At 42.5% G+C, this 22,152-nt stretch overlaps 1 long non-coding RNA gene across 2 annotated transcripts; it reads right to left on the bottom strand.

Moving 5' to 3' along the window:
* Window positions 1-129: 129 nt before the first annotated feature.
* Window positions 130-17,042, bottom strand: LOC137151861 (uncharacterized). 2 transcript variants are annotated; one of them, XR_010919379.1, is made up of 4 exons: window positions 16,950-17,042; window positions 16,364-16,510; window positions 5,028-5,204; window positions 130-306 (listed from the first exon to the last, which is right to left on the bottom strand). It is a non-coding gene; the product is annotated as an uncharacterized lncRNA (long non-coding RNA). The 2 variants fall into 2 exon arrangements; XR_010919380.1 differs by lacking the exon at window positions 130-306 and adding an exon at window positions 1,838-3,204.
* Window positions 17,043-22,152: the final 5,110 nt, after the last annotated feature.

Here is a 22,152-nt window from a genome sequence, read left to right as displayed (position 1 = left end):
AGGGAGGGAGAGGGGTCAGTTCCACAGCTGGTAAGTGTGCATCCTACTTCAGCATCTTATGAATATTTGGCGATGCTTGAGAAGTTTTCAAGCAATAAAAATTCTAGACAGTGGGTCAGATTACAGGGCAGTGCCAATTTATTACAGCCTCCTCCAGCTCATTAGCTCCTTCCATTCATTGATATGCTGTTCAGTCACCAGACACTGAAAAATCTCTTTGCATACAGAGATGGTATTCCTCTGCTGGCCTGTCTCTCCTTCCAGCCTGACACCTGTAGCAGATTTGTCTTCTAAGGCTTGCCCTGGCTGAAATAATGTGAAAACCGAACTAGTAACAGGCTCTTTGAAGGAAGCCCCTCTCCCTCCTTCTCCTCCCCACCGCTGCTCCCAAGCCAAAGGCTGATTTAAAAAATTTTAAATGATTTTAAAAATATATTTCTCACTGTAATGTGTCTGGGCTGGCAATGTGGCTGGCCAGAGATTCTTAACAGGCCAGTGAATAAAGAATGAAGTAAAAAAAAATACCAAGATGATAAATATCAACCTGTGGCCTTACCATGATGCTGAATATAAAAGGAGTGGGGAAGGAAGATTTCTTTCTTCCTTCCTTCCCATGGATAAAAAATGTGCTCTATCATTGCCTTGATACGCTCTTCCACCCTGGATGGACTGAGGGATCTACTCAGGACTCTAGGGAAGTGTCCACTTCCCAATATATGAGAAGGAACAGGCTCAGGGAATAAATGCTACAGGACACTGTGGCCAAGGTAGATGATCAGCTGCAGTACCAGAGAAGGAAGGAGGAGCAGAAGGCTCAGATCCAGACAGCCATTCTGAAGGAGAGAACAGTGGCATGGTTCCTCAACCATGACTAGAGACTGAAGAAGGATGACAGAGTACAGCACACACACCTGCTCAAGAGTCTGCAGGTCAGAGTTAATTTCACTCATAATTTTCCTCAACTTAGGAAAATTAGCCTTTTTGAAGCGCCAAATATATGCATCACTGGTTGGGACTATCCTCTGCCCACACTGAATGTAATCAGGTCATGCTAACTGGTTCCTAGGCAACCACCATCTCCCAGTCAGTTATCAATTCGATTATGTCACTGTAGTCCAGGTTTCATGTCAAGATACTCTCAGTGGACATTAAGGCTAGGGTATTCATTTTGGACTGCCCCATCGTTGAGCAGTCATAGCTTTTAATTCTGCTCTTCTTGCAGAATGACAGTTATGCTTCAGTATTTGTAACCAGTCATGGGAGGTAAATGCAAAGAGCAATGTCTAGGTTTTGAAAAATGGATGGCAGGTGGAGAGTCTTCAGCTGTTTTAAAAGGCAATTTACAGTCTTCATTTGTTGTGAATGAACAAAACCGTTCAAACTCACCTCCAAAAGTTGCTTTGAAATCTGAGGATATTTTGCAGCCCACGCACAGAATGAATTTCAGGGTGGGGCACATTGTTGAAATTGGTTAGGAAGCCAAAATCCTTTTGTCATCATGCCTCAATGGGTCACTGCTGAGGATGCCAGACTCAGGACAAACAGCTGGAAATAGCGCAGACTCACCCCACACTGGTGATTATTTTATCATTAGATTATACCACACCAGTAACAAAATAAACTTGTCTCACCACACTGGTTCACAAGAAATCAAAAATGCAGTCTCCTTAGGAATCTGAGCCCTTATTTCACCATCCAGACACTAGACTTTATGATAAATGGTTACTGAAAACCAATTTCATCGAACAAAAGGTTCTTCTGATCTTAAAAGATCAGCCATACAGCTAGATCAACATATAACTCAGATCTTAAACACTGTTGCCAATACTTTAGTAACTAAAATCTACAGGTTTATTTATAAGAGAAAAGAAGGAGAGTTAAAATGGGTAATAGATCAGAAACATACAATCATTGCAAAGTTCTTATATCAGGTTTGTAGCAGTGATTAAATAAACTGCTGGCTTGTAAAGTCTCTGGTAACTCCCAAAAGAAGGTCCTCAGTCCATAGATTGGAATTCTCCTTTTAATTGTATAGTCCAGAGGATCAGAGCAGGAAAGAGGCAAGATTGAGATGATTCAAGGGTTTTTTATACCCTCTGTTTGAAACAGAAAATCTCCAGGCACATGGCAAAGCTTACAACCTCAGTTTGTGGAAAGTTATACATACAAGATGGAGTCCAGGGTCACATGAGCAAGTCACATGCCCTTACAGGGCTTATTGACTCACAGGAGCAGCCATTACCTATATTATGACTGGGGCATTCACAGGAAGGCTCATCCCATGGGATTGGCCCATTGTGAGAATTAATTGCCTTTAATGGGCCATCAAGCTTGAATAATCCATTCACATTGGCTGGCTAGACTTGATGTAAACTACCTTGTGGGTGTTCCCCCAGGAGCAAACATATTTGAAATACAGCTATATTGTCAATATTCATAACTTCAGATACAGTGATGATACATGGATTTAAACAGGATAATATTATTTAGTAAATCATAACTTTTCCATTGACACCTTGCATGATATACTTGTTCAAGATTTGTTGCAATTGTCGAACAGTGGCACTATCAGTGATGTAAATAGTTATATATCAATCATATAGTATCACGCCTTTATATAAAAAATATAAACTTTCAGATTATTTTGTAGGGACACTTTCAAATGATCAAATATGAAATTAAAAATTTCTGGCCCCCACAGCTCCACGTTTGGTGTACTGGATTCAGCCAATGACTGCACGAGTTGGACAACAGAAGCAGGATTTGCTTTTTAAAGTGTGGAACTTGTTGACTGAAATTGCTAGAAGATATGATTCCATAGCACTAAATAAATGCGGTTGAAAGACAGTCCATCTTGTCTCACAGGAATTGAGCTTCTGTTTGTGTTGTCCCATATTCAGCAGTGTCTTTGCTGACTTTATCCAGAGCTTCCCGTATATTTACATAATCGTGGTATAGGGCTTTTGTGGATTTAGGGGGGCAGTTCCAACAAGTGCTAGACAGAGATTTCAGAATCAAAATACAATTATTTTAATTTCCTTTAAGTCTCTCTGTAAGGATTTTTCAGCAGTGCGCTGAGCCATCAGAGAAGGCATGGAGTCGCTGGAGGAAGCCAAAAAAAAAAAAGTACTGTTTGCAGGTAGCATGTCAGTAATCACCATGTCCTGAGGTTCAGAGAATGTGCAGCACGAGGAACATCATCTGCTAAAGAATTAATCGGGTTAACATGTTTCTGAAGCCTGGTGTATTTTCTTGACATGTTGGCAGCATTGTCATAGTTCATTTAGAGTACACAACATGTTCTCTGCAAGACTTTCACCAAAATGATAGCAAAATGGGTACAAATTTCAGAAAACATTTGATGGGATTTCTGCTTTCATTAACAAAATGAACAGTGCATGCCAGCTGATGAAGACGAGAAACAGTGGGAATACTGTCAGCTCAACAGTAATACTTGGCTGTATTGCTGATAGAACTTTCTTCCCTATTAGTTGCAAAATATCATTGCAAATAGTGGAGGAAATATACGATGGTTTTCCATGACCAGTGATGCTGAATTTCTCAATGTGATTTGAGAGGAAGTGATCAGATTTGGAAATTAGCTCTAAAACTCCCAAAAAATTTCCATTGTAAACGGAAGCAAGAACTTACAAAGCAAGAACCGTCTTTTGGCAAGAAATGCGAATTACCTCCACAACCCACTTTAGCGCCTCTCGCCAGTACTGTGTTTCGCTTTGAAACTAAAGTGAAACTCAGTATCAATACGCTGATTAACTTGACACACATTAACATATGTGATCAGTGCTACTCTCAGACTTCGTAATTCAAAAAGCATCCCATCGCTAAATCCATTACAAAAATCATGCTTGTCTGAAAAAGCTTGCCCATGAAACAGAACACAGTACCAGCTGAAGGTGAGCCCAGCAACTATTCCCATGTGGCTGTTTCTCTGTTGACTGACTTCTAAGTGAAAATAACTTTGGACGGATAATGACTGTAAGACTGACTGACCACCCAGGTGTTTGTACTGCATTCAGAGGTTTTGAAATCCACACAGTGACTTTGTCAAAGGGAAGGGCCCTGATCAATCTAGTTCTTTTAGATATCATCATCAATTATCTGCCGTTCAGTTGGATGTGGCAATAAAGATGATAACGGTGATTGGGAAACTATCTTATATGATGAGCTTCTTAATATCTGTCTCAGTCTTGGACATCTGAAGCTGGGGGCAAGAAGGCTTTCGACTTGTTCTACTTCAGGCTGTATTGTGCCTTCTATAGCAGCACAGGCTGAACTTGACATTCCCTCAACTGCAGCATCCATATGAGTTACCACTTGATTTAACAAATTATTCCATTTCGGTACTTTTTCAAAAGAACTTTCATTTAGCAGAACTGCTCACGTATATCCAACATGCCTTTCCTTACCTAAAATGATTCAATCAATTTCATTATAGTGTGCATATCCTTTTTTTGCACGTGTGAAGCACGCTACATGCAGTCATGTACATTAAGATTAAACAAATCATGGCAGCTTCCATGGGACAAAGGTTAAGGGGCCTGAATGCTTTGAGACAAAATGAATTTAGCAGAATGTCATAGGTTATGATTTTCATTAAAATGCAAATAAACGTGACATTTATGTGTATTGTTGACTTGGGTTGGCAGAGGTAAATTTTGGGCTCGGGTGTGTGGGTGTTTTCTTTTTTTTTTCCGGTGTGGTCAGGAGTCCCCCTGAGGAGGGGAGCCCTGTGGAAGTGCAGATTGGTTAATCTGGGCCTAGGGGTGGGAAGACTGGAAGTAGTAGGATGATGAAAGGAGCAATTACAAGAATTCAGGAACAAGCAGCCATCATGATATTAAAGAGCACCATGTGGTTCAGTGTGCTGAGTTAAGATAAAAACCCAAGGCTATTGGGGTTGCAATGGAGGTAAGAAGGAGTTATTGGGGATAAGAGGGAGCTATCAGGGTTGCAATGGAGTAAGAAGGGGTTTGGTCAATGTCACAAATTAAGGAGAGGCCCCTCACCTGTGGTTAACAATCCAATGGCCTTGGATTTGGTCTCCCCAGTCAGTTGCTTCATCTTTCGTCAGAAAGCACAGAACAGAGATACTGGGAACAAGCACGGCTATGTTCCGCTCCGCACAGCTGAAGGGCATCTGGAAAGCTGATGCAGGTTCTGGATGGCTGTGCTAAGAGTATTACCTGGGGAAGGAGAGAAGCAAGGAGTGAGTGGTGCTCAGAGCCTATACCCAATGTAAATATCATAGCTCCATCAAAGTCAATGGTATCTAGACAAGGCCAGGGTTCACAGACCCTGAGACCCGTGGCGGCCAGGAATCCCAGGCTGAAGGGGCCCTTTCAGGGAAGCACAGTTATGTGTGTACTGCTCCTTCATATAAGGAACACATGAGCAAGATGTGCTGCTTTGTGGAAAGACTGAGTCCCAGCCCCTCAGGACTTTGTGAACACACCACCTTCCCAGTGAGACACTTGATGTCTTGAGGTGTCAGAATCTTCTCTTTTGCTCCTTCAACTACCAAGTGCTCTTCTGGGACCTCCACAGCAGTCTGGATAATGCTGATCACTCTTCCTGGCTGGAATCCACTCCAATCCCCTGTGTCTGCCCACTTACCTGTAGCATGTCTCTATACCCTAGTCCTACCTTCCATCCTCATTGGGAGAGGGGAACTGAATAATTAGGCTCTGAGAGGAGACACCAATCAAGTGAGTTCTCCAGAAAGCCTTAGAGGGGGTCCCAGACTGTAAAGATCATTCCAGGTTCCCCCTCTCCTCACTCCAATACAGGCTGTTTCTTAAAAACAACAAAACAGCCCAACATATGCTTTCTGTTGTGCTTTCTGAAATGAGTGTTTTACTGAATCAGGCTCACTTTACTAATAATCAGACAAAGGAGTGGTGATGAACTGCATGTCTCTGGCTGGCTTTAATGCCTTAGCAACTGCAGCAGGCCTTCTGCTTTGCAATTAGATGTTTAGACATTTTTCCCTGCAAGCACCACTATCAACAGACCAGCAAGAGAAGCAGATTGGAAGTAATTAAGATAGAAAGCCCAAACCGGAGGGGAGAAAAATGTCCTTTTGATCTGCAAACATAAAGGCCAAGGAGAGCAACAGAGAATATGGGGCTTGAACCATAATACAGACACTAAGGGGTGGTTCACACTGACTGTGCGATTCGGTGGCAGTCGACGGGAGTTACGCAAACTACACAGAGTAGCTTGCATAACTGATATCGACTGCTCAGCTTCCCTTCTGCACGCTGTTCACACTGCGCTGAGCCGATAGGAACAGCGTTCCCGTTGACTCAGCGCTACGCTACTTGAGGGGGAGGACTTACTCAGTCGACTTCCTGATCGATTGAGTGGGTCTCACTTGCCGCTCAATCGATCCTGAAAGATCGATCTGGCGGCGGTGATTTTGCCGCCGTCAGTGTAAACGTAGCCTTAATAACAACAGCTCAGCTCTCCCTTCCCTCTGTAAAGCTCAAGTAAATCCATTGAAGTTACACCAGTATAAAACTGGTGTAAAGTGAGAGCAGAATCAAGCCCTAGCAGTTTAAATCTTACTTCATGTTAGAAAGGCTGCTTAAGAGGAACTCCTCCCTGAAGTCAGAGAAAAGTCATTGTATTGTTTGGCATCAATCCAATATGATTTCATTTTCTGTTGAAGATTAAGATGCATTAACAGTCTAAGGGCAGTAGTTTTCTTGCCAAAAATGTCTTTTTTGTTTTGGCTCATTTTAAACACTAGGACTTGCAGCTCAGGAACTAACACCCATCAGATATTCCTTGAATTTTCAATCAAGTGCAGCATTCTATCGAGTGCAAACATCAAGTTAATTGAAATATGCACACGGGACTCTGCAGATTTCACATTATTAATATGGAAGGTACAGACCTGTCTGTAACAAAGGCAAACTAAAAATAATTGGTGACTAAATACCAGAAAGTCAGTTTTAGACATATTAAAAGACTGCAGAGAGAGCAACGTCTCATTTTCTAAGACTCCATCTACACTACAAGTACAACCTTGGTTTGATAACCAGTTTGTGACATACTCACCTGATCTGGCTGCAACAATCTTGGTTGACTTGCACCAACACAGTAGCTTTTTCAGAATATGACTATGAGTTACCAGGTTTATGCATCCACGCCTATCACACTGCCTAATCGTGTTTGTAGCCACTTTCCCACTGGGAAACTTGCACAGCTTTCCTATAGTGCATAAGTGGGGGACAGAGAGCCAAGAGGACATGCACATGGAGTGGAACCAGCAGCGCCTGGGGCAATGGATTGTGGGATATCCTACCCTACAAGAGCAGTCACTAACTAATTACAAAGTTTGTTCAGGATTCCAGCGTAGACAAAACCAAAGTATTTTTCCCTAAACTTTTCAAAGGACAATGCAAACAGATGGGAGAAAAAAATATAACCTTTCCTTAAAATTATATTTAACACCCCCCAGAACAATAAAGGTTTCACATGAAATTACAAGATTTAATATTGGAAGCCATCAGCACTGTTCATTACTGGAACAAACATCTCAGCCACAAGGGCAGTTTTCAAGCAGAGTTTTTTTCCTTCTGCACTTGTAGGGAGCTGAGATTTGTATATCTGGAATATGCAGATAAGTGGATGTGATTTTAGGCTAAGCTAAATCTGAGTTCTCTTTGCTGTTTTGTCCTGCTTTTACTCTAATGAGGGATGAAACTGATTATCCAACTTCATATAATAAGAAACGAACTATGTGTTATCTCATAGCAATGTACAGCTAGTTACATCATTGGGACAAAGGAGTGTGTGTCATGGAAAATGCATGGCGACAACACCCATCTTTTCAGGATTGACTGTTACTGTTCTGAGCTCAGAGAGCCATTTATAACTAGGTGTTACCAATAAATCACGTGATAGTTGTCATTATTCTATCTTTCAGGTCATATTTCTACACTCTTGTGGTCATACCCTGCTCCCAGATACACAGTGAAATTAATGGAAGTTGCATTCATGCAGAAGAAGGTACCTGAGGCACATGCTACCTTTCTATGTCACCTGTGCTGATTTAAGGAGCTGTTTTTCTCTTCTCACAATGAATGCAAGGATGTAACATTTTGTCTGTTGCCAGCAAAGAAGGAACTGGAATGAGAGAATCACCGACCCTGCCCTCATGCCTCAGCTGCTATGTATTGTTTTGCTAATGTAATTGAAGATCAGATAAATTTCTCCATGTAAACAAAGAGTCATCCTAGTGAGAAATCCCAAGACCTGCCCCTTGCACCTTTTGATCTTCAGCTGACTGGTTTGAAAACAGTCACTTACTTCAGTCATCTGTAGATCACGGGCCAATTCTGTTCTCATTTACACCTGTGTAAATCTGGGGCAATGCCATCAAATTCAGTATAATTATTGTGCAGTTATACCAAGTATACTGACTAGTATTTGGGCCATGAACTTTCCAATGGTTTCTGGCCTGACAAACGTTATACAGGAGGACAGACCTTTTTTGATGAACAACTAGACAAATAAGAACCTAAGGATCAGTGCACATACAGCTCCCGCTTCCACAGCTGTAGAGGACCCCTGGCAGTGGAACTGTTTGCTATCTGAGGGAGTGGGGCTGGATATGGGGAAGCCATTCAGGAGCTGTAGATTCCCGGATAGCTCAGGAGTGAACTCCGCACAAGAGTCTTCAGGCCCCACACAGAGCATACGAGAGAGTGGTGTTGGGGCAGTAGCAGGCTAAGGAGGGAGAGAGGATGCACTGCTGCATGGATCCTTCAGTGCAGAGATATATTTGGATCTTAGAAACTTTTCCAGACATTGGTCTGAAGCAGTCTTTGTGGAGTGGGTGCAGGGATATTCTAAACCCCAGGGTCCGGCAGGAATTCTCTTCCAATTAACTTCTTACAGCTGGGATTCCAATGACTGGCTTCTGCTATTTGAACTGGGTACTGGGTCCCTGAAGTTGGTCCAACATTCACAGGAGTTAGAGAGACATGGTGAATAGGTTTAGGCATCAGAGATGATCACTGTCTGGTGGAATGACTTATGTATTCAAAATGAGAAAATCATCTGCTTTCAGACAATTGGGACGCGGGTGGTTGGGCCCAGTGGTTAGAGCACGCCAGGAATAAGAGCCCAGGGTCAGAATCAGAGGCCAGATGTCAGAGCCAAGAATTATAGCTGAAGTCAGGAATCAGAGTTGAGGGTCAGAGCCAAGTTACTTAGAGCGAAGCAAGGTAAGGGCAAGGCTGGGTCTGAGGCAGGAACAGGGCAGGAGCAAGGCTAGGAACAAACAGGTCCAGGAGCTAACGCAGCCATGGGCAAATGTTTTGAGCAGTTGCTGAACTGTTGCTGCTGAACTCTTCCCGATGAACGCTTCCCATCGATCAGGCAGTGTAGCCGATCAGGCAGCCTACTACAGGCCAACTGTGCTTGTTAGGTTGCCTAGAGGCTGGCTCTGTTGCAGGGGACGATTTCTAACGGTCTCCCTCCTTGTCCCCCATTGGCTACAAATCCTAGGGGCCTGGTTTCTTGGGGGTACTTCTGATGGAGCTCTCACAATAGGTCCGGGCCATGGATGTTCTCTACTGGTTCCCAAGACTGCTAGTCTGGGTCATAGTCTTCCCAGTCCACCAGGTACCGGAGCCTTCCCCTAACTTGCCGAGAGTTGAGGATTTGGTGGACCAAGTACTCCTCCTGTCCGCAAGCTGCTAGGAGTGGTGGGTTGGAGTGGTTTGGGTATGTATTCTCTATGTAGGGCTTTGAAAGTGAGATGTGAAAGATGGGGTGGATCTTCAAGGATTTGGGCAGCTGTAACCAGAAGGCCACTGGGTTCACCCATTCTATAATCTTGAAGGGGCTCAAATATTGGAGTCCAGTTTGATCGGTTGGTGGCTCAATCTAAGGTTCTGGGCAGAGAGCCACACCTTGTCCCATATGGCCTGATTAGAGGCAGCCTCACAGACTTGATCCATGTCGTGTTTATAGGCTTCTTTGGCAGAATGCAAGTGTTCCTTGAGCTCCTGGCACAACCTGTGTAGGTGGGAGGCTAAATCCACAGTGACCAATACTGAGGAATTTACAGGTAAGTCTGGGTGGAAGCAGGGGTGAAATCCATAGTTTACAAAGAATGGGCTATGTTGGGTCAAGGCATGGATTACATTGTTATATGCAAATTCAGCAGAGCACAGCCTGGAAAGCCAGTTGTCATGAAAGCAGAAAGCAACGAAGATACTGCTCCAGAATTTGATTGACACTATTTGACCATTAGTTTGTGGGTAATACGTAGGAGAGGCGAGAGACTCAATGCCAAGGAGTCTGAGATATGCTGCATGCCAGAGAAACCATAGAGAACTTAATTTTTCTGAGATACTGGTTTAATTTTTGGAGATCTAAAATTGGCTGCAGCCCTAATCAATTGTCATGGTCTAAAGGGGCCCCATCAACTTGGAATCCAGCCAATTTACAAATAATGAGATAAGACTGATTAAACACAACTTAATGCACAGTGTAGACAAGGATACTGCACTTCATATCTAGTCATCTGGGCCTGGTTAAGCCAGACGTGATGTTAACATGAGAATCTTTGTCTCTACTGAGGGTTTAACCCTGTTAACACATGTTCTAACACAATGTGTACAGTAGATTATCCCTAAGTGACAATTGTGGCACTTTGAATAGAGCTGCATGGGAATCAAGCTGTTAAAAATATGCTTGCAATTCTCCTGTTGAAACATTACAGCCATTATTTTTCTCCTGACTGTTAAACTAGCATTAAAATAAGTCAAAGTCTGGCACCACCGATAATGCTACTTTTCAGGCATGAAAGTGTCTCCAACAGGGGGCTCGTGCTGTTTGTCTAAGGAAAGAAAACTTCAGCTTCATGTACAAATGACCATTTTTTCAGAATACTGTAAGCTTACACTGAATAAAAGAGGTATAGTCTTCTATGAAATCATCTACTCTATATCAGCTGCATGATGATGCAGATTTTCCATGCTGTTCTGCTAGTGCATCATAGCTATGACTCCACTGGGACCAATGAACTGAGACAATATTTTATAAGCTGAATCTACATAAGGCAGCTGTGCATTTAGGTCTGTGAAATAGGCTCTAAAATCTACCATGCAACATATAAGTAATCCATGTAATTATTAGACTTAGTTACAGGAATGGATAGAAATATTTTTTGGCTTCAGTTCTACCCCAGTGTTTTCTCATTTGGATACTTGTAAATAGTACACTAAGTTGAATTCCTTAAAGATGACATGCAAAGTGGGGACATGGAGTTAGGTCTTTGTTACTTCTTATATATAAAGGAAGCCTGCAAGCTTTTTCCAAACAATTTTTTTTTTCTGTTTGTTTTTACATTAGATTAAATTCAGATCTTTACTACCTTGTTTTTCCTGGAAGACTGCAAAAGAGGTTGGAGATCCCACTCACCACAGGTACACCGCTGGTCTGGGAATTCGCTCTCACCCTATCTAGCACACCCTGCCACTGGTTGCTTGCCCAATGACTCCTCTCTCTCTCTCTCTCACTTCATGACTCAGGGTGCTCCCTATTCATGACTCGACCCTCCAGTCAGGTCACTATATAGTTCACCGCATTCCGGGGTAACGAAGTCTAACGGGACAAGCTGTACAGACCATCTTCCATTCCAAGGCTCCAGGTCATATGCTACTTTCCCAGGACTGCTGGTAGGGGAACCCAGGCCCTCTCTCTACACTGAGTTCCTGCCCAGGGACCCTATAGCCAGTAGCCAAGGTCTTCACAGCCCCACTCTTTGCTACTGTTTCCCAAGGCTTCCTACACAGTCTTTCTCAAGCTTTTTCCCCATAAATTTTCTGGGGGACCCTTCTTTCAGGGCTAGGATCCCAGGGCTTATCCCTTCCCCATTCAGGTTTCCTACTCAAAGAGTAGATTCCCTCCCTACAGCCCTCTTCTACTCTCAACTTCCTGGCTTTATACTAATCAGCCTGCTCCTGCCCAACTGAACTTCATGAACAGTGAGGCCTGGCTCTCCCTCTAGGTGCAACTAGATACTATAATTCACCTCTCAGGCTGACATTAACTCCTTCAGGGCTTGCGTGGGATACAAATTCAATCACAAAGACTCTATGGACAATTGACAGTATTATAGTATCAGATTATTCACAAGCGAATCATTATTTTAATTGATAGAAGAAATAATTTATCTTCAGATGGTATAAAATTATTTTTGTTCATTAACACCTATTTAGCTCATATGCCTGAGATATGCTTAGGAGAAAAGATGTCTTGGTCAAAGATTCAACACACATCCTTTCAATTAAGGGCTGAGAAAGCTCCCAGTTCATATCTGAGATGTCTAATGAGATCTCCAGCAAAAGCTGGGAAGACGAGGGTTTACATTCCTGATATTCCTAAAATAAAATCAAGCAGAAAAAAACCCTGCAAAAACAAAACTAATTTTAGCCATAAAGAAACAGTGCACAATCCCTTTTCCCCTATTTGTAGGTCACCTTTAAAAATTAATCCTAAATTATTATTCTATTATTTGAAACTAATTTTCTCTGGTCTCACTGAGTTTAGCAGAGTTAGTGAGCTGTTATGCATGGAGTGAATGAAATCATTTTTCAGTTAACAGATTATTACACTAACCCCTCCAGGCAATTCATTTTGGGTGTGACCAGGCATAACCTCCCCTCACACTTGATATTTTATTGTTTCAAAGAAAGCTCTAAACACAGCTAAACTCTCTTGAGTTTCTCTCAACTGAAACAGTCTGATAATCACTTACCTATAATTTCCAGTGTAGTCAGCTCCACTGCAGAAAGTCATTGTAACTATTCAATACACCAACACTTTCAGATATCTGCTAATCTTGTGTACCATGATATCTGAGCAGTGCTATAGGTGCTTGCAAGCATCATGCTCTTGACTAAAGCTGGTTAAAATTTTTCCAACTGAAGTTTCCCAGAAGAAAATGCTGATTTAAATCAAACTTCATCACATGACATAATATAATAGTCAAAATATTTCAGCTATATTAATTATAGTTAATTATAATTCTAGTCAATTCTAGTATAATTCTAGTCAATAAATTATAATTATAAGTCTAGTCAATAAAGTCAAAATGAAATGTTTCAGCCTTATCAAAACAAAACAAAATGTTGTTTAGATTTTTCCTAAACAAAATATTGGAATTTCAGTTCATGAAAAATTTCAAAATGTGGATTTTTTTATTCCCATTCAGCATGACTTTTTAAATAATTTCAGAATTGTCGATGGAATGGGAATTCCAGGTTCCAACCAGCACTTTTCTAGTCTCCAGCCATTGGTGGATTCTCAATAAGCAGTCATCCACGTCTATTAAATAGAAGAGAATACTTTTCTGGGACTGTCAGCAAAGAAAGCATGCAGCTACTCCTGGAACCTGTCCTATAGGCTAGTTACAAAAGGAAAGTAGAGAATTTCCAAATTCCATCCTAGTGTCTAGTCCAGACCTAACATGCAGGATCTATTTCACTCAATCAGCAGCCAATCATAAGTGGAGGCTTTGATCTCCACATCCAGAGTGGGCTTTTAAGTAAGTTAGGCTTTGGCCTTGTCTACACTAGCATTTATGGTGGCAAAACGTTTGTCACCAGGGATGTGAAAAAAAATACCCCTCGAGTGACGTAAGTTTTGCCAGCATAAGCGCTTGTGTAGCCGTATTATGTCAACGGGAGAGAGCTCTCCTGCTGACATAATAAAACCACCTAAATAAGCAGCAGTAGCTGTGCTGGCTGGGAGAGCATCTCCCATTGACATAGCACTGTCCACACAAGTGCTTATGCTGGCCAAACTTATGTTGCTCAGGGGTGTGTTTTTCCACACCCCTGAGTGACAAACATTTTGTTGGCATAAGTGCTAATGTAGACAAGGCCTATGTCTACACTTAACACACCACAGCTGCACTAAATATCCAGGGTAATAGGGACATGAAGTTCATTAATAACATCATACGTTTTGCCTTCCTACTTCTATAGGTCACATGCCTCTTGGCTCACTTCAACTCACAGGTTCCTGCTACGTGAAGTGTCATGAGGCAAAGCATATGAACCAGTGTAGTCTGTATGCTCCCTTTCATGAAGATAAAGGTGCAGAAGGGGACGCTATAGCAGCAAAGACGTGTTGCTTTGGGGTGTGAGGAAATCTGCCAAATGCTTCTTTTTGCAGCAGAGCCAATGAAGATATGGAGTCATCAGGACTTTCTGGAGGTTGATGATCTGTGGAAACCACGAGGCCAGTTCCTATATGCCTTAGGCCATCTGTGCACCTCCTATACCATGGCTGTATATCAGACAGCACTACCACAAAGGTGTAAAAGCTGCAGAAATGGAATTGCTGATGCCTGGAGCAGCAGTAACTTCAGCTGCATATACTTTGGCTCTTTTCCTCAGTGGACAAGTTAAACACCCCTATGTGACACATAGCAACTCCACTGAATAAATAGCATGAAGAGTTCACTAATGCACGGGGGCACTAGTCTGCACAGGCATTCTGTAGCACCTGTCAGCAAGATGGGGCTTCTATCATGTCAAACTCCCATGCTTCCATACAGTAAAACAAGCATATGCACCCAGTTTTGAATGACTTGTAATTAAAATCAATGAAAACAACAAGAAAGAACAAAAGGGAAGTCCCTATGAGAGAGAACAGTCTGTGTGTGTGTCTCCCCAGTACCACGCTGGAGCAACATGGAGAACAAAATAGCTGGTATCTCAACACAGAGGGGGAGTTCTTAGAAGTGTGAAGGTGCAATATACAGAAAACAAAAGGCATCACAGTTTCATAGCTACATACACCAGAAGCACAGTCCCAGCTTATCGAATAAATCCCTTGAACTCTCCACTCTAGCAGTGATCCTTTTCACCTGGATGCTTTTTGCACACACCTGATGCTGAGTCATATTAATCCTTCACTCTGATTGCTAAAAGCTTCTTACAATGCGGTCTGAATGGCTTGTGGTAAAGCCCCGGGAAACAGGTTCTGTAATGGAAGACTCAGTTGCTGATAAGACATGCCCACAAATCTAAGAGCTGCTATTTCTGTTCAGAAATAGGACATGCACTAAATTAGCTACCATTTGTAATACACAAAATCTGATGTTCTGGCTGAAAGGCCACAGGTCTGGGAAAAAACAAAGAAATCTACCCAGGACTGTAGCAAGGCAAGAGAACATGCACTAATACTTGGAGCTGCTCGGGAGTCCACCAAATCAGGGAATCATTTTAATTTCAATAGCAATAAAAGGCTCTTTAAGGGCCCTATGGCTCCATACTGTGTTGATGAGCGTAACAGATGGATAGACACATAAATGTTGCCCTAAGTAGGAATGAACCGTACAGAGGATTGGAGTCCCTGCAAGTTTAACTTATGGCATTTTTCATTCTTCCATCATATAGCAGGGTTTGCTCCCCTGAAGAAGTGGCAAGGGGTTAATACTGAGGATCCCCTAGGATCTGAGTGGATCTTGGGGTTTCTGCCAGAGGCAAGGACCTCTACACAAGGGTCTCTTTCTCCTGCACTACCACTTACCTTTCCACATTCCCTGAAGGCACAGCCCCATTGGCTGCCCCCAAAAGCCCCTCATGAGGAGGGGGTCTCAGGTACGGAGGGGGTGCCACAGAAGTTATTGTAGAGTCTCTCTTGTGAGGCTTTGCCCTGACTTCTCCCACTTGCAAAGCTGGAACACCACAAAGAGCCCACAGTTGGACTTCTATGGGATTAGAATGAAGGAGCAGCATGCTTTAGAGGCAACTCTCCCCGCCCCAACCTGGATCCATTGTCTTAGCGTCCCCTCTGCTCACATAAATGGAGAACATTTGGGTCTATGACACAATGGCAACATTCCAGCAAAAAAATTGTCTTGAGAAGACTGTTTTTACAGTCCTGTTCAGGGAGCATTTTCAGAGTGGATTGCAGGAGCTACACATCCAAGTGTACTATTTGTTCATGTGAACTGTGCTGTGTATATCTTGGCAGACTCACCACCATCACAGACAGTAGACTGACTCACAGCTTTCAAAGCATGGAGGAATTAAGCTGGGTCTCACTTTGCAAGGCTTGAAAGGGCAGCTGATGCCTCTTGGAAAACTGAAACAAAGTCTATTTAGGAACAGCTGTGCCAATGCATCACATTTTCTGTTTCCTCTTTGCTCCTTCTCACTGTGCAGGGTGTTTGCATGGCAACAGGATCCTTGCTTCAGGATTACTCCTGTTTATTAGCACTATAGGGGAGGCTGCATACTTGGCAGATATATTAAAAACAAGTTCCCTGCCCAGAAGTCACAGTCTAAACACATTTTCTACTCACCCTTCCACTTTGCACCCCCCATCCCTTAACCTGCAGACCTTGGCAGATCTGCAGGGACTCTGCAGGGTTCAGTTTTCATGAAGCAGGAAAAGGCTGGGAGGAAGAGGCAGCCAGGCTCCTTTTTATTTCTCCTCTTCCTTGAAACTCCTGAAGGAAGCAGATGCAAGTTAATATAATCCGGAACTTCACTAACTTGTGCTGATTTGCCCTTTGCATTGTGGAATTCCCCCACCAGTAAGTATAGTTCCTGGGCTCAGGAATATGGAGGATCCTGGCTGGTTCTCCCACCGAGCCCCCTTTAGTTTCAGAGCTTGAACCACACAGAGTCCATGTAGAGGGGCTGGTACACAGAGTGCAGCATGGGGCCCTGAATAATGCTCATCTCTCTCAGTTACTGCTGCTTATTTTCCACCTGAGGTCACAATCCTTTGTGACATCACCACTTGTTCCCCCCACTGTCTGTCCCTCACCCCATTATTAATACAATACGTGGCAAAAAGTGCCATATAGATACCCCTGGATTCTGAAGTTCTACCCCAACAGCTTCAGAGCAAGCTCCTCCCACCCAACAGCCCCTCCAACGTACCTCACTCCTGTCCAGCACGACCCCCCTCAAGGGGTGAAAGAGGAATTCAGTCTCCATAGCCCACTTGATCATTGGCCTCCCTGCTGAACCTGCCAATAAGAGAGCAATTATTTTATTTATTTTGATGTAAAAATAACAAAAAGAAACCAAGGTGCTAGATGCCCTAACATATATTTACAATACAATTTAATTCTCAGTAGCATTAACATGCCTGATGCTGTAGTTTTGGGGTAATATTTGGGACATGCACACCTGTCACACTAAGCACAGGACTGAGTCCCATCTACTCCATTCACATAGATACCACCCAACAGCCACAGGATGGCAGTAGCTTTAGTTTACAACTACAGCTGGTCACATTTTATGTGCAAAATATATCTTCTGACTAACATAGGTCTTTTGTTCCAGTTCCTGGACTCTGCTGAATTCCCAAATTCCTCAGATGTGAACTTTTGAGGCTCTGGGGTGTTTCAGGCTGTGGGATGTCATGGCATATGACTGGTCTAGGAAAACTGCATGGTGTTGTTTCTGCTCCCTGATTAAATGTCTGAAACTTTTTGAGCAAAAGATAACCAATGTGGAATAGTGAATAATGAATATATTTTCTATTAATGAATGACAAATTGAGAATCCTTCTATACTGACTGATAAATACTCTTGATCAACAACTGTTCAGGTGCATATATGAGTATTTGTGTGAAGAATAGCCAGTTCCCATTCACCTGAACAAAAAGCCTTAAATAAGAGACACAAATGTGATCAGACTAAACAGTCATTTTGAATGCTGAAGAATGCTTGAAAATGTGTTTTTTTGCAGTATCCTATGCCCTATAGTTATGGCTGCAAAGATTATAAAATAGTAAACTGAAGTTTATGCCTATAGGTGGCGACTCCCAAACAACAAATACTGTGATTCTTGGCAAATGTTCATAGTGCTAAAAAAATACTAGGGACAGTAAAGAAACAGAAACGGTCTGCTTATATAAGCAGAAATGTCTTGAAATAGAAGGTTTTTGAAAGTTTACCATAAGGCACTGGCAAGTCTTTAATGGGCATCTTAAACATCTGCTTTTTCTCTTTTCCTGACAAATTGGATCTGCATACACATCACCTATCCCCGAACATATGGCGCCATCAGGCAACCACCACCAGAAATTCAAAAAGATAACAGGAATTATTAAAAGTGAAGTAAAGTTCAAAACAAACAAGGGGTCTTCTCCCAGGAACTTAGTAGAATTTTCCCTGCAGGGCAGGTGAAATGTGAAGGCTCTGAAGCTGAGATTGGTTATACTAGTCAGTGTCCTCTCTCTCAATTCTGCTGTGCATGATCCAGCTTACAGTGGAGATTCCCTAATGGAAAAGTCTTCCAGAATTTAATAAGGAACAATAGCCTTGCTACGCACTATTTGAACACACTGACAGAATCCCATCGCAGGGCTTCGATTCTCTGTTGCATTCCATAGGATATTTTGAACATTCTATAGAAAGGACCTCATTCTCCAGTAAATTCTACTAGCTATTTGAGTCATTTTTATTAATCTCTATGTAATTCATTTAGAACTCTGTTGATTTCATCCCTGTTATCCCTTGCCATAAATGATGTTCCAAACACATGAAAATGAGGATTGCAGCATCATTCTACATTCCACTGTAGGATAGAGCATACAAAATGAGTTGGAGTATGCAATGGTCCAGTACAGAGGTCCTTCATTTCTGCAGGAAGGAGAAGTCTAGAGTTACCACTTAAGCCTGAAGCTCCAGTTATGGATATGTGTACCATGGCTGAGAATTACTAAACTGGAGAAATATAAATAGGATTAACTGGTTTCTCTTGCTTTTCTGCACTTCTGTAACTGAGAAAAGACTTTAAAATTGCATCCAGAATTTTCTGGTTACCTAAAATTGGCCTCCTAAATCCACATCCAGGCACCTAAATAAAGGTAGTGTGGTTTTAAGAAGTGCTGAGAACCCAGCAGCTTTCACTGAAGGCAGATTACGATCAACAACAGATAGTTCAGGCAGTGGTGCTATGAGGAGGGCTTTGGGATATTTGACCACTGGGAGGCTTTTTTGGACAGAGGACTAGTTCTCATAGGAAGGACTCCACCTGTGTAGGGAGGGAAATAGACTTCTGGAATGGAGGCTGGCATAACTGACTAAAAGAGCTTTAAACTAGGAACGTGGGGGAGACAGTTAGGAGACGCTCATGTAATCTCCACTAAGTCTAACATTGAGCAGAAAGAAGTCAAGTAAGAAAGGATAGAGCAGTGGAGAAAGGAACAGCAGTAGAAAGGAGAATGGCCATTAAGAGGAAAGAGAATGATAATACTAATGAAGCTAACAGTCAGGTAGGCAGTACTGTAGTAGAATAACTGTACCCAGTTGGGTGAGGAATGTGGACAAAGCCAAGCAGAAAGAACTAAGATGTTTGTACACCAATGCAAGGAGCCTGGGTAACACAATGGAGGAACTAGAACTATTGGTGCAGGAAGTGAAACCAGATATTATAGGGATAACAGACCATGGTAAAATAGTAGTCATGATTGGAGTCCAGGTATTGAATGGGTATGTGCTGTTCAAGAAAGACAGAATAAAGGTAAAGGTGGTGGAGTAGCATTGTATACTAATGATGAGGTAGATTGTAAAGAAATTAGAAATGATGGAATGGATAAGACAAAGTCTGTTTGGGCCAAAATCACTTTTGGGAAAGAAAGCTACTAGATGCTCCCCTCAGATAGTGCTTGTGGTATTCTACAGATCTGATTTGGATATGGATAGAGACCTCTTTAATGATTTTAATTAAATTAATACTACTGGGAATTGTGTTTTTAATTAAACAAACACTACTGGGAATTCCCAGATATAGATTGGAGGACAAATGCTGCTAATAATAGGAGGCCCAGATTTTCCTGGATATGATAGTGACAGATTTCTTCACCATATAGTCACTGAACCAACAAGAGGTGATGGAGTAATAAATATGGGATGATATGAAATGTAATAGTGCAAAGTGCAAGGTCATGTACTTAGAGACTAACAACGAGATTTTTTGCTGTAAGCTGGGCACTTATTAGTTGGATGTGACAGAGGAGGCGAAAGACGTGGATGTATTAGTTCATCACAGGATGTCTAAGCCACCCATGCAATGTAGCTGTGAAAAAGGCTAATGAAGCCCTAGTATGTATCAGGCGAGATATTTCTAGTAGAGACAGAGAAGTGTTAGTGTCGTTATAAAGGGCACTGGTAACAACTCATCTGGAAAAGTGTGTGCAATTCTGGTCTCCCAAGTTTAAGAAAGATGAATTCAAGCTGGAACAGGTGCAGAGAAGAGCTACTAGGATGATCCGAGGAATGGAAAACCTACCTTATGAGAGGAGATGCAAAGAGTTTGGCTTGTTTAGTCTAACCAGAAGAAGGCTATGGGGAGATATGATTGCTCTCCATAAATACATCAGAGGGATAAATACAAGGGAGGTAGAGGAGTTATTTAAGTTTATTTAAGTACCAATGTGGACACATGAACAAATGGACATAAACTGGCCATCAGGAAGTTTAGGCTTGAAATTAGACAAAGGTTTCTAACCATAAGAGGAGTGAAGTTCTGCAAAAGCCTTCCAAGGGGAGCAGTGGGAGCAAAAAACCTGAGCTTGATAAGTTTATGGAGGGGATGGTATGATGAAACTGCCTACAATGGCATATAGCCAATCTATGACTGCTAGCAGCAAATATCTCCAACGGCCAATGATGGGACACTAGATGGGGAGGGCTCTTAGTTACTACAGAGAATTCTTTCCCAGGTGTCTGGCTGGTAGGTCTTGTCCACATGCTCACGGTCTAACTAATTGCCATATTTGGGGTCAGATTGGCAGAGATCTTGGGGCTTTTTTTTGCCTTCCTCTGCAGCATGGGGCATGGGTCACTTGCAGGTATAAACTAATGTAAATGGTGGCTTCTCTGTAACTTTGAAGTCTTAAATCATGATCTGAGGACTTCAGTAACTCAGCCAGAGGTTAGGGGTCTATTGCAGGAGAGGGTGGGTGAGGTTCTGTGGCCTGAAATGTGCAGGAGATCAGACTAGATAATCATGATGGTCCCTTCTGGCCTTAAAGTCTATGAGTCTATACATTTTTTCTTGACAATTTTTCAGTTTTAAAACAACATTTATGCAAACTGAAACATGTTGGGGTTTTCTATATTTTCCCGCATCTCTCTCTTTCCCCTCCTTTCTATTCACTCCTGTTTTCTCAGGGAGCAAATGGAAAAAGAGGAGAAAAAAGGGCAAAAAAACCCAAACCAAACACTTTTGGGTTTTTTCACTGCTGAAAAAACAGAACATCCCTAAAAAAATGAAAATTTTCATTTTTTAAAAAAAGGCCTTTTTTGTCAAAAACTGTTTTGACCACCTCTAATTATAATTACTACCATCATCATCATCAACCCAGCGTGTCCTCAGCTGGCTCCAGTTGTGCCTGTTTCTTGCTTCTGATCTTTCTAGGGACATTGCCTAGATTCAGAGAACTCTTGTGCCAGGTTTGGCGAGTCAGAGCAGAAGGGCACAGCTGTGCCATCACCCCTCAGTGACTGAGTTTCAATCAGTGTCCCAGCTGACATTCTAGCTGTACAGCAAGCAGTCCACTTAGCTCGAGCAACTCAGATCCATGTCTGTCTTTGCTGGTAATGTCTGGGTCCTTTAATTTTCATCAGAGAGGGCAAGCTGCCAGCAGCCCTTAAACAAGTTACAGTCAGGCCTCTGTAGAGGAAACCATCTCTGAACATTAATATCCTGGCCAGCTGAGAGTCCCTAACTTCCCCTTTTCTCAAATCAGAGCGTAGCAGGTAGCAACAGGCCAACTCCAACAATGTCTGATAGGCTCAAGCTCCTGGGAACCCATGCAGCTGGGCTTCAGGCTGGGCCATGGGACAGAAAAGAAACTGATCACAGGGGCTGACAGTCTCTTCTGAGCAATGGACAGAGGCTAGCTAGCCTTACGGACAACTGCTTTATCTTCCAGTGGCCTTCAATCCTAGTGGTCATGAAATGATGACAAGACTGTAAGACCAGGCCAGGATTCTGATCGCTTCTTTCAAAATGATCACATGTGGTAGTGTTGCATGAGGGGACCTCCCTCTGAGTGGGGGACTCAGCTATGGATTCCTTCAGGCCTCCACCCTGACCTATCTTCTGTTCAGTATCGAAGTGAAG

This window comes from Emydura macquarii, unplaced genomic scaffold (assembly GCF_026122565.2).
Source record: "Emydura macquarii macquarii isolate MOO-44397 ecotype Brisbane River unplaced genomic scaffold, CSIRO-AGI_Emac_v2 contig_1119, whole genome shotgun sequence".
Taxonomy (NCBI): Eukaryota; Metazoa; Chordata; order Testudines; family Chelidae; genus Emydura; species Emydura macquarii.
Note: the sequence above shows the minus strand (reverse complement) of the source record. Positions and strands in the feature narration are given on the sequence as shown.